Source organism: Schistocerca nitens, chromosome 8, assembly GCF_023898315.1.
Source record: "Schistocerca nitens isolate TAMUIC-IGC-003100 chromosome 8, iqSchNite1.1, whole genome shotgun sequence".
Lineage (NCBI taxonomy): Eukaryota > Metazoa > Arthropoda > Insecta > Orthoptera > Acrididae > Schistocerca > Schistocerca nitens.
Window position 1 is genome coordinate 520570457 of NC_064621.1, and position 14909 is coordinate 520585365.

Genomic DNA, 14909 nt, shown 5'->3' on the forward strand with positions numbered 1-14909 from the left:
TGTGTAAAGTTTTTTGGAAGTTGCTAAATGCTCTCGTCCTCAAAAACTGGATGATTATAGTCTGGGTAATTTGCGCGCAGTGAGATACGCTGCCGTAAGACATATATATCGTTTCTAACTTCAATACTTCACTTATTGTGTTAACATTAATGTAAGATAATACCTCATAATGATTAGATTACGGCAGCATTTTAAATGTTTATATTTGGTCAATAACAACATGAAAAAATGAACTGATCGTATGGCATTATTTGCCAAGGGAGACCGTCTGGGGTCGTTGCACCGCTTAGTGCATGTTTTTCCTATCTGACGTCTGTTCGGCAACTTGCTCGTCGAATTTCGGTTATACAATAAATAATTCAAATCTGAAGGCTGTAAATTCAATTAAATATTTGGGAATACAATAACGAATAATTTAGGGAGCGATCACAAAGATAACGTAGTGGGAAATGCAAATCAAAGTTACGATTTATTAGCACAACACTTAGAAAATGCAACAGATTTACTAAAGCGACTTCCTACACTACGCTTGTTCATCCTCTTCTGGAATACTGCTGTGCGGCGTGGGTTTCGCATCAGATAGCATTGACAGAGGACATCGAAAAAATGCAAATAATGTCACCTCGTTTTGTAATATCGCGAAGTAGGGGAGGGAGTGTCACGATACGATATGCGAGATGGATTACAATCATTAAAAAAAAGTAGTTTTTCGTTGCGAGGACATGATTTAACGAAATTTCAATCACCGACTCTTTCCTCCGAATGCAATTTTGTTTTGTTTTGCGTCCAGCTAAGAAGGAAGAAACGATTATCACAATAAAATCAGAGAAATAAGAATCGCACGGGAAGTCTTCAGTGATCGTTTTCCGGCGTGGCGTTCCAAAGTGGAACGGTAGATAAATAGCTTGAACTTGAAAGTCTCTCGGGCATGCAACCGAATTGGATGTTCGTCGTAGAATGAATTTTCGATTACGTAACATGCATTCATCATCAGATTGTCCGAAAGACTTTCAAGCAGCATGTTCTCCGAGAAGCCTACGAAGACAGATAGCTTAAGGTAGGTCCCATGAACCCTCTGCCGGACACTTACGTGTGAATGGTAGAGTAATCATGTAGATGCAGAGGAGGCTAATGAAGTAGCTACTCTGGATTTGCATATATGGAATTTTATGGAGCGAGCGGAAATTAATTTTATCCGGAGAACAAATTATAGTTTGTGTTATACGTTGGAGCAAGAGGAGGTGCTTTTGTTTCTGGAGAGCCGCGGTAGGCCTGCGCCTACAAACTTCTGTTCCGGCCACCTGCACAACACCACCGCTGGGTCCTGTTCTGCACAAAGACCACAACCAATGGAGCGCTGTGCCTGCATTCCTTCCCACACGTCAGTGTGCAAATCGGCGCGCCTTCCACCGCTCTGGACAAGACAGTCCATACTGTAAATTTCTACTATATATGTTTCCATATAACTGTTTCACTGGCGCATTAGGGTGTATGACAGCCATCCATACCAGCTCCTGAACCCTGTCTCTTGCACCAGTATCGTCACCATCTCATCATCTCAACTTCCACGCCCACTAAATATCCTGATCCGATGGGTCACGGCTACGAAAGGTATCCCTGAACAGCCTCTGGAAGTTTGTGAAGTTCTGGTTGACCCTATGTATGCCGTGACGGAAACTAAGACGCTGTGAGTGACGTTTTATCGTTCACGCCAACGTAATCAAACTGTTCAAATGTGTGTGAATTCCTAAGGGACCAAACTGCTGAGGTCATCGGTCCCTAGACTTACATACTACTTAAAGTAACTTAAACTAACTTATGCTAACAAGGGAACCTCCCCATCGCACCCCCCTCAGATTTAGTTATAAGTTGGCACAGTGGATAGGCCTTGAAAAACTGAAAACAGATCAATTGAGAAAACAAGAAGAAGTTGTGTGGAACTGTGAAAAAATAAGCAAAATATACAAACTGAGTAGTTCATGGGAAGATAGGCAACGTCAAGGACACTGGGAACGCTGGAGCGCCGTGGTCTCGTGGTGACGTGAGCAGCTGCGGAACGAAAGGTCCTTGGTTGAAATCTTCCATCTAGTGAAAAGATTAATTTTTTATTTTCAGTTTATGTGACAAACTCTTATGTTTTCATCACTTTTTTGGGAGTGATTATCCCATCCACAAGAAAACCTAAATCGGGCAAGGTAGAAGAATCTTTTTACCCCTTCGGCAAGTGTACAAGTGAGGTGGGTTGACAACATATTCCTGTCATGTGACGCACATGCCGTCACCAGTGTCGTATAGAATATATCAGATGTGTTTTCCTGTGGAGGAATCGGTTGACCTATGACCTTGCGATCAAATGTTTTCGGTTCCCATTGGAGAGGCACGTCCTTTCGTCTACTAATCGCGCGGTTTTGCGATGCGGTCGCAAAACACAGACACTAAACTTATTACAGTGAACAAAGACGTCAATGAACGAACGGACAGATAATAACTATGCAAAAATAAAGAAAATAAAATTTTCACTCGAGGGAAGACTTGAACCAAGGACCTCTCTATCATCAGCTGCTCACGCTACGACGGTACCACGACGCTCCTGAGCTCATTTTGTCCATGATGTTGCCTATGCAACCCGTGGACTACTCAGTTTGTATATTTTGCTTATTTTTTCACAGTTCCACACAACTTTTTCCTGTTTTCTCAGTTGATCTGTGTTCAGTTTATCAAGGCCTATCCACTGTGCCAACTTATAACTAAATCTGAGGGGGGTGCGATGGGGAGGTGTCCTTGTAAGAACACCACACACACCCGTGCCCGAGGGAAGACTCGAACCTCCGGCGGGAAGGACCGCGCAATCCGTGACATGGCGCCTTAGACCGCGCGGCCACTCCGAGCGGCTCAACGTAATTTTGGGTTGCAGCTGGCAACACTAAATCACTTACATCTGTGTGATTTCGTTACTTCTTCGACAGTAGGTCACTTTCCTGACGAAGGCAATGGTGGATGTTGTCGAAAGCTCGCATTTTCATTAGGAATTAACGCAAGTGCACCGAGAACAGTTTATGCAGCTAATGATGTTAATATCTAGATTGAATACAGCGACCACGAAACGGATCCTTGTGTTTACATAGTTTCTGTATTCGCCTTTAAATGATATTGCGCTTCGGCCCTTCTTGTGATATGCATGGACAGTCACAGCAGCAAGCAAATAAAATAAACAGCCTGTTTCTCTTCTTACACCTCCTTAACGAGGAAGGCGGTCGCGACAGAGCCACTGTCGTGTTCGACTCCGGCGCTTATCGACTGAACGGCCCGGGCACCGTGGCACAGCGCTATCTACGGGCGAACACCGTCGGAATTCCATTATGCCGCGTATTTACGATTTTGCGCGGCCCAACGCGACTGAATTACGCGCCGGGCGGCGATGTTATCGAAACGCCCCGCGGGATGAGTGGTGTGTGCAGTACGGCAGAGCGCGCACCACCTGTCCGGCTAACGGCCAGCTGGCCGCATCACGCGTTTTATCAGAGGCTCATTACGGCCGCAGAACGGCGCGCCAGATTCGCGGGCCAGCCTGGGCTGGGCTCTTTATTGCCGCCGTGATTGCGAATATATCAAACGAGCCGCGAAGTCAATAACCGTGTCGCCGCCTGCCCGCCGGCGCCCCTGAAATTATTTCCGAGATAGCGTAAACAACGTGCGTTTTCCCCTCCCGCGGCGAAAGTGGTTGAGGCACAACAGTACACACCGGTATCCGCCGCAACAACTGTTGGTTTCCTTCGCGTGCGCAAGCTTTCGATAATACGTGTTGAGTATCAAAAACTGAATTCCTTTCACACAATGAAGTGAATACACTTAGCTGCATACAGGCGTTGATATAAGTCAACGGGGACGGTTGGGAACGTGTGCCCCGACCGGGACTCGAACCCGGGGTTTCCTGCTTACATGGCAGACGCTCTAGCCATCTGAGCCACCGAGGACACAGAGGATAGTGCGACTGCAGGGACTTATCTCTGGCTTGCCTCCAGTGAGATCCGCATTAGAAACTTATTGTCCAGCAGTATATTCATAGTGCCCCTGTCCATTATAGTCATTACTCGTGGCTTTACTGCCGATTCCCGCAAGAGTTCGGGCACTGTGCATGCGCAAGAAGAACAGATACCATCTTCAATATGTATAGTTAAGGCTCACCGGCCATTTGACCATCTTCTACTTCTGTGCGGATGCACAAACAGTGCCCGAACTCTTACGGGAATCGGCAGTAAAGCCGCGAATAATGAGTATAACGGCAGGGGCACTATGAATATAGTGCGGGACAACAAGCTGCGAATGTCGGTATAACGGGAAGCGTGCCAGAGATAAGTCCCTGCAGTCGCACTGTCCTCGGTGGCTCAGATGGATAGAGCGTCTGCCATGTACGCAGGAGATCCCGGGTTCGAGTCCCGGGCGGGGCACACGTTTTCAACTATCCCCGTTCACTTATATCAACGCCTGTATGCAGCCAAGGGTATTCATTTCGTTGTAATTTCATTCTAACGAGATGCGTGCTCACCGATGGTATCTGTTCTTTCAGACATGTCATATTTGCCTGACGTAGTGCAGCAGCTCGACGTGTTATGGACTCAACAAGTTGTTGGAAGACCGATACAGAAGTACTGAGCCATGCTGCCTCTGTAGCAGTTCATAATTGCGAAAGTGTTGCCGCAGAATTTTGTGCACGAACTGACCTATCGATTATGTCCCATAAATGTTCGATAAGATTCATGTCGGGCGATCTGGATCGCCAAATCATTCACTCGAATTGTCCACAAAGTTCTTCGAACCAGTCGCGCACAGTTGTTGCCCAGTGGCATGGCGCATTATCATCCACAAGAATTCCATCGTTGTTTGGCTGAAAATGGTCTCCAAGTGGTCGAACATGATCATTTCCAACCAATGCAGCATTAGAAAATTGTAGCGAAATGCAGGAAGATATGCAGCGGATAGGCACTTGGTGCAGGGAGTGGCAACTGTCCCTTAACATAGACAAATGTAATGTATTGCGAATACATAGAAAGAAGGATCCGTTATTGTATGATTATATGATAGCGGAACAAACACTGGTAGCAGTCACTTCTATAAAATATCTAGGAGTATGCGTGCGGAACGATTTGAAGTGGAATGATCATATAAAATTAATTGTTGGTAAGGCGGGTACCAGGTTGAGATTCATTGGGAGAGTGCTTAGAAAATGTAGTCCATCAACAAAGGAGGTGGCTTACAAAACACTCGTTCGACCTATGCTTGAGTATTGCTCATCAGTGTGGGATCCGTACCAGATCGGGTTGACGGACGAGATAGAGAAGATCCAAAGAAGAGCGGCGCGTTTCGTCACAGGGTTATTTGGTAACCGTGATAGCGTTACGGAGATGTTTAATAAACTCAAGTGGCAGACTCTGCAAGAGAGGCGCTCTGCATCGCGGTGTAGCTTGCTCGCCAGGTTTCGAGAGGGTGCGTTTCTGGATGAGGTATCGAATATATTGCTTCCCCCTACTTATACCTCCCGAGGAGATCACGAATGTAAAATTAGAGAGATTAGAGCGCGCACGGAGGCTTTCAGACAGTCGTTCTTCCCGCGAACCATACGCGACTGGAACAGGAAAGGGAGGTAATGACAGTGGCACGTAAAGTGCCCTCCACCACACACCGTTGGGTGGCTTGCGGAGTATAAATGTAGATGTAGATGTAGATGTAGATGAATGATCGGTTCAGTTGGACCAGAGGACCCAGTTCATTGCATGTAAACGCAGCCAACACCATTATGGAGCCACCTCCAGCTTACACAGTGCCTTGATCACAACTTGGGACCATGGTTTGGCGGGGTCTGCGCCGCACTCGAACCCTATCATCAACCCTTACCAAATGAAGTCGGTATTCATCCGACCAGACCACGGTTTTCCAGTAGTCTAGGGTCCAACCAATATGATCACGAGCCCAGGAGAGGCGCTACAGGCAATGTCGTGCTGTTAGCAAAGTTACTCGCGTCGGTCGTGCGCTGACATAGCAGATTAACGCTAAATTTCGCCGCACTGTCCACACGGATACGTTCGTCGTAGGTCTCACATCGATTTCTGCGGTTATTTCACGCAGCGCAGCTTGTCTGTTAGCACTGAAAACTCTACAAAAACGCCACTGCTCTCGGTCATTAAGTGAAGGCCGTCGGCCAGTGCGTTGTCCGTGGTGAGAGGGTATTCTCGGTACACTCTTGACACTGTCGATCTCAGAATATTGAATTGTATGAATATCAAGAGCTCAGATGGCAACCCAGTTCTAAGCAAAGAAGGGAAAGCAGAAAGGTGGAAGGAGTATATAGAGGGTCTATACAGGGGCGATGTTCTTGAGGACAATATTATGGAAATGGAAGAGGATGTGGATGAAGATGAAATGGGAGATAAGATACTGCGTGAAGATTTTGACAGAGCACTGAAAGACCTGAGTCGAAACAAGGCCCCGGGAGTAGACAACATTCCATTAGAACTACTGATGGCCTTGGGAGAGCCAGTCATGACAAAACTCTACCATCTGGTGAGCAAGATGTATGAGACAGGCGAAATACCCTCAGACTTCAAGAAGAATATAATAATTCCAATCCCAAAGAAAGCAGGTGTTGACAGATGTGAAAATTACCGAACTATCAGTTTAATAAGTCACAGCTGGCAAAATACTGACACAAATTCTTTACAGACGAATGGAAAAACTGGTAGAAGCGGACCTCGGGGAAGATCAGTTTGGATTCCGTAGAAATGTTGGAACACGTGAGGCAATACTAACCTTACGACTTATCTTAGAAGAAAGATTAAGAAAAGGCAAACTTACGTTTCTAGCATTTGTAGACTTAGAGAAAGCTTTTGACAATGTTAACTGGAATACTCTCTTTCAAATTCTGAAGGTGGCAGGGGTAAAATACAGGGAGCGAAAGGCTATTTACTATTTGTACAGAAACCAGATGGCAGTTATAAGAGTTGAGGGGCATGAAAGGGAAGCAGTGGTTGGGAAGGGAGTGAGACAGGGTTGTAGCCTATCCCCGATGTTATTCAATCTGTATATTGAGCAAGCAGTAAAGGAAACAAAAGAAAAATTCGGAGTAGGTATTAAAATTCATGGAGAAGAAGTAAAAACTTTGAGGTTCGCCGACGACATTGTAATTCTGTCAGAGACAGCAAAGGACTTGGAAGAGCAGTTGAACGGAATGGACAGTGTCTTGAAAGGAGGATATAAGATGGACATCAACAAAAGCAATACGAGGATAATGGAATATAGTCAAATTAAATCGGGTGATGCTGAGGGAATTAGATTAGGAAATGAGACACTTAAAGTAGTAAAGGAGTTTTGCTATTTAGGGAGTAAAATAACTGATGATGGTCGAAGTAGAGAGGATATAAAATGTAGACTGGCAATGGCAAGGAAATCGTTTCTGAAGAAGAGAAATTTGTTAACATCGAGTATAGATTTAAGTGTCAGGAAGTCGTTTCTGAAAGTATTTGTTTGGAGTGTAGCCATGTATGGAAGTGAAACATGGACGATAAATAGTTTGGACAAGAAGAGAATAGAAGCTTTCGAAATGTGGTGCTACAGAAGAATGCTGAAGATAAGGTGGGTAGATCACGTAACTAATGGGGAGGTATTGAATAGGATTGGTGTGGCACAACTTGACTAGAAGAAGGGATCGGTTGGTAGCACATGTTTTGAGGCATCAAGGATCACAAATTTAGCATTGGAGGGCAGCGTGGAGGGTAAAAATCGCAGAGGGAGACCAAGAGATGAATACACTAAGCAGATTCAGAAGGATGTAGGTTGCAGTAGGTACTGGGAGATGAAGAAGCTTGCATAGGATAGAGTAGCATGGAGAGCTGCATCAAACCAGTCTCAGGACTGAAGACCACAACAACAACAACGATTTCCGAAATGGAATGTCCCATACGTCCAGCTCCAACTACTATTCCGCGTTGGAAGTCTGTTAATTCCAATCGTGCCGCTATAGTGACGTCGGAAAATTTTTCACGTCAGTCACCTGAATACACCTGACAGCTCTGCCACACGCTGTCCTTTCATACCTTGTGTACGCGAAGCCACTGCCATCTGTATATGTGCATGTCGCTATCCCATGACTTGTCACCTCAATGTACTGAAGAGTGCCGGAGTGTACGGTTAGTGGTGACTTATTGTTAGTACGGATGATAAGTACACAATCTTGCTACTGTGAAGTAGCTCTGACAAGGTGAACTGAACGATTGTCGGGATCAGATTACATTTAACGAAGCTGTGTTTTGTGAGACTCTGCAGGGTGTAAGACGAAAATGAAAGGATGCGAAGTACAGAATTGCATATTTGTTCCACTGAAGGGGGAGTGATATGTGAAATGAGTTTACGCTGTAGTCCACGCTTCAGACGAAAAATAAATTTCGTCTAGTAAAAACAAAATGGTTCTATTTTTGTTTATTCCCCCTCCATCATGAGGAAACTTACGTGCTGCGCCAAACGAAAACTGAGCACAGAGTAATGTCATTGTTATTCCTTGCGACACAAGAGCGCGCTATTTCTGTATTCGTTAAGTCTCGGCTACTTGCGTTTATGGGCTAACACTGTAATTTATTGTAATAGTTAATCTCCTTCTAGAGAATTCACTTCATTCTCATGTTATATCTTCTGGTACTGTCGTCTCAGACGTAGTAACTTCTCGAAAGAATGTGTATGTCAACGTATTTGTTATACATTCTCTGAATAAATATTAAAATAAATTTATAGCAGTCTTCTGACCAGCTTATCAATATTAACAATTAACCGATCAGTTGTTATGTTGGTACACAACTTGCCTCTGTCATTTACGCAGGTCGGACATTTTGTGACATTTCAACTTGGACTTTAGAAGGGCTATAAATCCGAAATGATGACTGTGTCAAATAAATGAACAGTAAATTCAGTTTAATGGCGGAAATTTCTTTCAAAACAGTTGCGTATGCAGCAGGAATTCCGAGAGTCTGTGGTTATATGAGAACTCGGCTCCTTTCTGAGCAAGTCCACTCCACTTGTACCCGAGAACAAACGTAGGTGGCGAATGGGCTGCGGCGGAGGCTCACAGGGCGTGTCTACGAACATACTCGAGACAGCGAGTTCGGAGATGACGTCACTGGACTCGCTGGCGAGTTTAAAGCGCGTATAAGAAGCTCAGTTCTGACCTCTACGCGTTACTTACTTTAACTTGGTGGTTGTATCAGACCTCTCTGAGCTCCTTTACTTCCCTCGCACATTGTTCCACAACTTGCCAGCGTGCGAATAAATTACGGCCCTGTTACAAAGGAACTGTTGATGTCCGGATATATTATAAAAAAATCAACAATTGCACAAAAGGATTATTAGTAAGATTCATCGACTAGAAAAGAATTACAGAAAGTCCGGATGGCTGTTTCATGTCCAATTCCGTACTGTGAACCTGCCGGGTAAGTACAAAAGAACTTTACACTTTCAAAAATTCATAGACGGTACGGCACGGTTTATTCACTTCAAACTTTAAAATCTTACTAGAATATTTCTGGAAGTTTATGTATGGACCAAGGTCATCTACATCTACATCTATACTCCGCGAGCCACCTTACGGTGTGTGGCGGAGGGTACTTATTGTACCACTATCTGATCCCCCCTTCCCTGTTCCATTCACGAATTGTGCGTGGGAAGAACGACTGCTTGTAAGTCTCCGTATTTGCTCTAATTTCTCGGATCTTTTCGTTGTGATCATTACGCGAGATATATGTGGGCGGTAGTAATATGTTGCCCATCTCTTCCCGGAATGTGCTCTCTCGTAATTTCGATAATAAACCTCTCCGTATTGCGTAACGCCTTTCTTGAAGTGTCCGCCACTGGAGCTTGTTCAGCATCTCCGTAACGCTCTCGCGCTGACTAAATGTCCCCATGACGAATCGCGCTGCTTTTCGCTGGATCATGTCTATCTCTTCTATTAATCCAACCTGGTAAGGGTCCCATACTGATGAGCAATACTCAAGAATCGGACGAACAAGCGTTTTGTAAGCTACTTCTTTCGTCGATGAGTCACATTTTCTTAGAATTCTTCCTATGAATCTCAACCTGGCGCCTGCTTTTCCCACTATTTGTTTTATGTGATCATTCCACTTCAGATCGCTCCGGATAGTAACTCCTAAGTATTTTACGGTCGTTACCGCTTCCAATGATTTACCACCTATGGCATAATCGTACTGGAATGGATTTCTGCCCCTATGTATGCGCATTATATTACATTTATCTACGTTTAGGGAAAGCTGCCAGCTGTCGCACCATTCATTAATCCTCTGCAGGTCTTCCTGGAGTACGTACGAGTCTTCTGATGTTGCTACTTTCTTGTAGACAACCGTGTCATCTGCAAATAGCCTCACGGAGCTACCGATGTTGTCAACTAAGTCATTTATGTATATTGTAAACAATAAAGGTCCTATCACGCTTCCTTGCGGTACTCCCGAAATTACCTCTACATCTGCAGATTTTGAACCGTTAAGAATGACATGTTGTGTTCTTTCTTCTAGGAAATCCTGAATCCAATCACAAACCTGGTCCGATATTCCGTAAGCACGTATTTTTTTCACTAAACGTAAGTGCGGAACCGTATCAAATGCCTTCCTGAAGTCCAGGAATACGGCATCAATCTGCTCGCCAGTGTCTACGGCACTGTGAATTTCTTGGGCAAATAGGGCGAGCTGGGTTTCACATGATCTCTGTTTGCGGAATCCATGTTGGTTATGATGAAGGAGATTTGTATTATCTAAGAACGTCATAATACGAGAACACAAAACATGTTCCATTATTCTACAACAGATTGACGTAAGTGAAATAGGCCTATAATTATTCGCATCTGATTTATGACCCTTCTTGAAAATGGGAACGACCTGTGCTTTCTTCCAGTCGCTAGGTACTTAACGTTCTTCCAGAGATCTACGATAAATTGCTGATAGAAAGGGGGCAAGTTCTTTAGCATAATCACTGTAGAATCTTAAGGGTATCTCGTCTGGTCCGGATGCTTTTCCGCTACTAAGTGATAGCAGTTGTTTTTCAATTCCGATATCGTTTATTTCAATATTTTCCATTTTGGCGTCCGTGCGACGGCTGAAGTCAGGGACCGTGTTACGATTTTCCGCAGTGAAACAGTTTCGGAACACTGAATTCAGTATTTCTGCCTTTCTTCGGTCGTCCTTTGTTTCGGTGCCATCGTGGTCAACGAGTGACTGAATAGGGGATTTAGATCCGCTTACCGATTTTACATATGACCAAAACTTTTTAGGGTTCTTGTTTAGATTGTTTGCCAATGTTTTATGTTCGAATTCGTTGAATGCTTCTCTCATTGCTCTCTTTACGCTCTTTTTCGCTTCGTTCAGCTTTTCCTTATCAGCTATGATTCGACTACTCTTAAACCTATGGTGAAGCTTTCTTTGTTTCCGTAGTACCTTTCGTACATGATTGTTATACCACGGTGGATCTTTCCCCTCGCTTTGGACCTTAGTCGGTACGAACTTATCTAAGGCGTACTGGACGATGTTTCTGAATTTTTTCCATTTTTGTTCCACATCCTCTTCCTCAGAAATGAACGTTTGATGGTGGTCACTCAGATATTCTGCGATTTGTGCCCTATCACTCTTGTTAAGCAAATAGATTTTCCTTCCTTTCTTGGCATTTCTTATTACACTTGTTGTCATTGATGCAACCACTGACTTATGATCACTGATACCCTCTTCTACATTCACGGAGTCGAAAAGTTCCGGTCTATTTGTTGCTATGAGGTCTAAAACGTTAGCTTCACGAGTTGGTTCTCTAACTATCTGCTCGAAGTAATTCTCGGACAAGGCAGTCAGGATAATGTCACAAGAGTCTCTGTCCCTGGCTCCAGTTCTGATTGTGTGACTATCCCATTCTATACCTGGTAGATTGAAGTCTCCCCCTATTACAATAGTATGATCACGAAACTTCTTCACGACGTTCTGCAGGTTCTCTCTGAGGCGCTCAACTACTACGGTTGCTGATGCAGGTGGCCTATAGAAGCATCCGACTATCATATCTGACCCACCTTTGATACTTAACTTAACCCAGATTATTTCACATTCGCATTCGCTAATAAGATCCCGTAAGTGGTCTACTGCGAACAGCGGACAATCTGAAAGGCAACTCGGTGGCCATTGCGATGGTAAAGTTGCGCGCTTTTGATTATGACACACCTTCCTTTGAGTTATGCTAGAAACAAAACGTCACATTTAGGTATGTAACTAGAGGACAGCAATCTATGAATAAACTGCAACGAGTCACTGTTTACCGATTTTTTTTTTACATATTACATCATATTTGCAATAAGTGTTTGTTCACAACTAAATGCAGCTTACTACGTTGGGATGAGTGCGAATTGCGTAGCGAGTCGTCGTTTAGTGCTGCAAATTTTTGAACTGAAATGTATTTAGCATCCATGATTTTTCCGGCGTTTGGTACACTGTGTTATTAGCGTTTCGTGCCATATGAAATGTGAAGGAGAATCTTGTTACCCATCTGTGTTATGTTCGTAGCATCAAATCAACTATTTTACAACGCAGCAAAATGAAAGGTTTTGAGCCTCCTGTCCACCAGAACTGTCAAAAATTTTAGCTACTGTTAAAAAAAGAACGTGAAGTCAGTGATGTGTACCTTATGAAAATGTAAGATCTATGGCAAAGTCCAGAATATGAAACATCTAAGTATATAAGGTACTACTGATTCCTTTCCCTAAATATTTATGCAACTCTTCACCACTGTTCTTCACATACACTGGACTGTGTAGACTGTACAGTGAAGACGAAGAAATACTGTAAGTATGCAGCAGCTGGTATATAATGTTCGATCTGTTTCCTTACAAGCCGCAGTGTACTTCAACTTACCAGACTGTTACCACCACAGTGATGTCCAGCTGAAGGTTCAAAATATGCCACTCCTGCAGCGCCGTCGGGGAGTCTTAGTTTAAAAAAAAAAAATAAAAAATAAAAAATAAAAAAAAAAAACTTCAAATGGCTCTGCGCACTTATGAGGTCATCAGTCGCCTAGAACTTAGAACTAATTAAACCTAACTAACCTAAGGACATCACACACATCCATGCCCGAGGCAGGATTCGAACCTGCGACCGTAGCGGTCGCTCTGTTCCTGACTGTAGCTCCTAGAACCGCATGGCCACTCCGGCCGGCCTCAGTTAGCAAAACTGAATCGGGTATTGCTGTTCAATGAGAGCATTTCGCACTTGCACACACTTTCAGCAGGAGCCACCAAGCACGCATGAAACCGTACAGACTGCAGTTAGACCAAGTATACACTCCAGAAGATTACATTACCCGACCTGACCCCTGCACCGAGATGTTGGCAAGGATGGGCAATCACACGTCCAAGAGTAGGTCACGTTTCACACTAACGATAAAGTTAATCTACACAATATTCATTTTCGGGAAGGGAAAACACCCACTTCTGCATCGGACACGAACGAGTTTCGCCGAAGCTCAACTTGTTCTGCGCGTGTCAAAGAAGATGATTTACGGACCATTCTTTATCAGGGAGAAAACTGTCACATGTATGTCCTACCTCGATACGCTTTCTCTGCGGTATCTTTCCAGAGAATATTAACAGCGTAAGGTTTGAAGCGAAGAACGTGTACCGTTTCGTTTGTATGAATTTTTGAAAACGTTTAGTTCTTTTGTGCTCACTCTGTATGACGATTGTACCCTGAGGCATACTAAAAATTTGTTAATGGAGAGCAAAGTGCGCATTAATTACTTTGACGGCATATAATAACATCGAAAGTTTCTAGCTATGATTAACCAAAGACATTCATATTTGTACATGGTAGTCATATAACTAAATATCCAACTGTATTGGCAAAACATCATGTAAATCATTTATTTGCTAACGACTATACACGAACTGTTAAACGTTCATAAGTGCCACCGCCTTTCATGGAACATAATTCTCGGTGTGAATTGTGCCGCTCCTGGGACACGCAGTCATCTTTCAAGATTCAGATAAGAGTGATGTTACGTCTCAGTTTTCAGTAAGGTAGCGTCCGTACTGCCACAAGCCAAGCACCTTCCCCTTGTTGCAACCCATAATTACGCTGGTTTCGAGAGGTAGCTGGTCAGAAGAGACGAGAGACACCTTTGGATTGTGTCACTCTTGCGTCTACCGGAAAGTGAGCCTGCCAGAACGTCGCCACACAGCCGACTAATCACATAGCCCTCACAAACACACCGCGACCTCGTTAGCTTACAATGTCCATACTCGTTCATAAACCGTCCACCATAATGCTTACGAGTTTTGGGTACTGTTACCGTTCTTACCGAAAACGCTCAGCCGCGTGGCTCCCATTGTTGTGTTTTCACCGCCACGCTGCTGTTTTCTGAACAGCTTTCCAACTAGCCCTCCTTATTGACCATGACTGACCGCCACTTTTCTTACTATACCAATCAGATTTTTACTGAGACGTGTCAGAAATTTGTTTCCACCCTAATTATGGTGCTTCTGATTAACTGAAGAGTGCGTTTGATTCCAGGTGCACTAGAGCATAGCTTTGTTCATGATGAGGAAATACTTGTCTATTGTCGAAAAATTATGTATTTTTTAAATACATGTCCCGACTTTTTGCTTCTTGTTCTATTTTCTTAAGCACAGGTTCCTAAGATCAGATTGTATCCAAAAGGCAACACTAGTAACAACATGAAAGTGGATAAGGAATAGCCTGTTTTCTTCTTAAAGACTAAGTAAATTCGATTAAGAAATTAGCAAGAAGAAATGTTCAAATGTTCAAATGTATGTGTGATCTTATGGGACTTAATTGCTAAGGCCATCAGTCCCTCAGCTTACACACTACTTAACC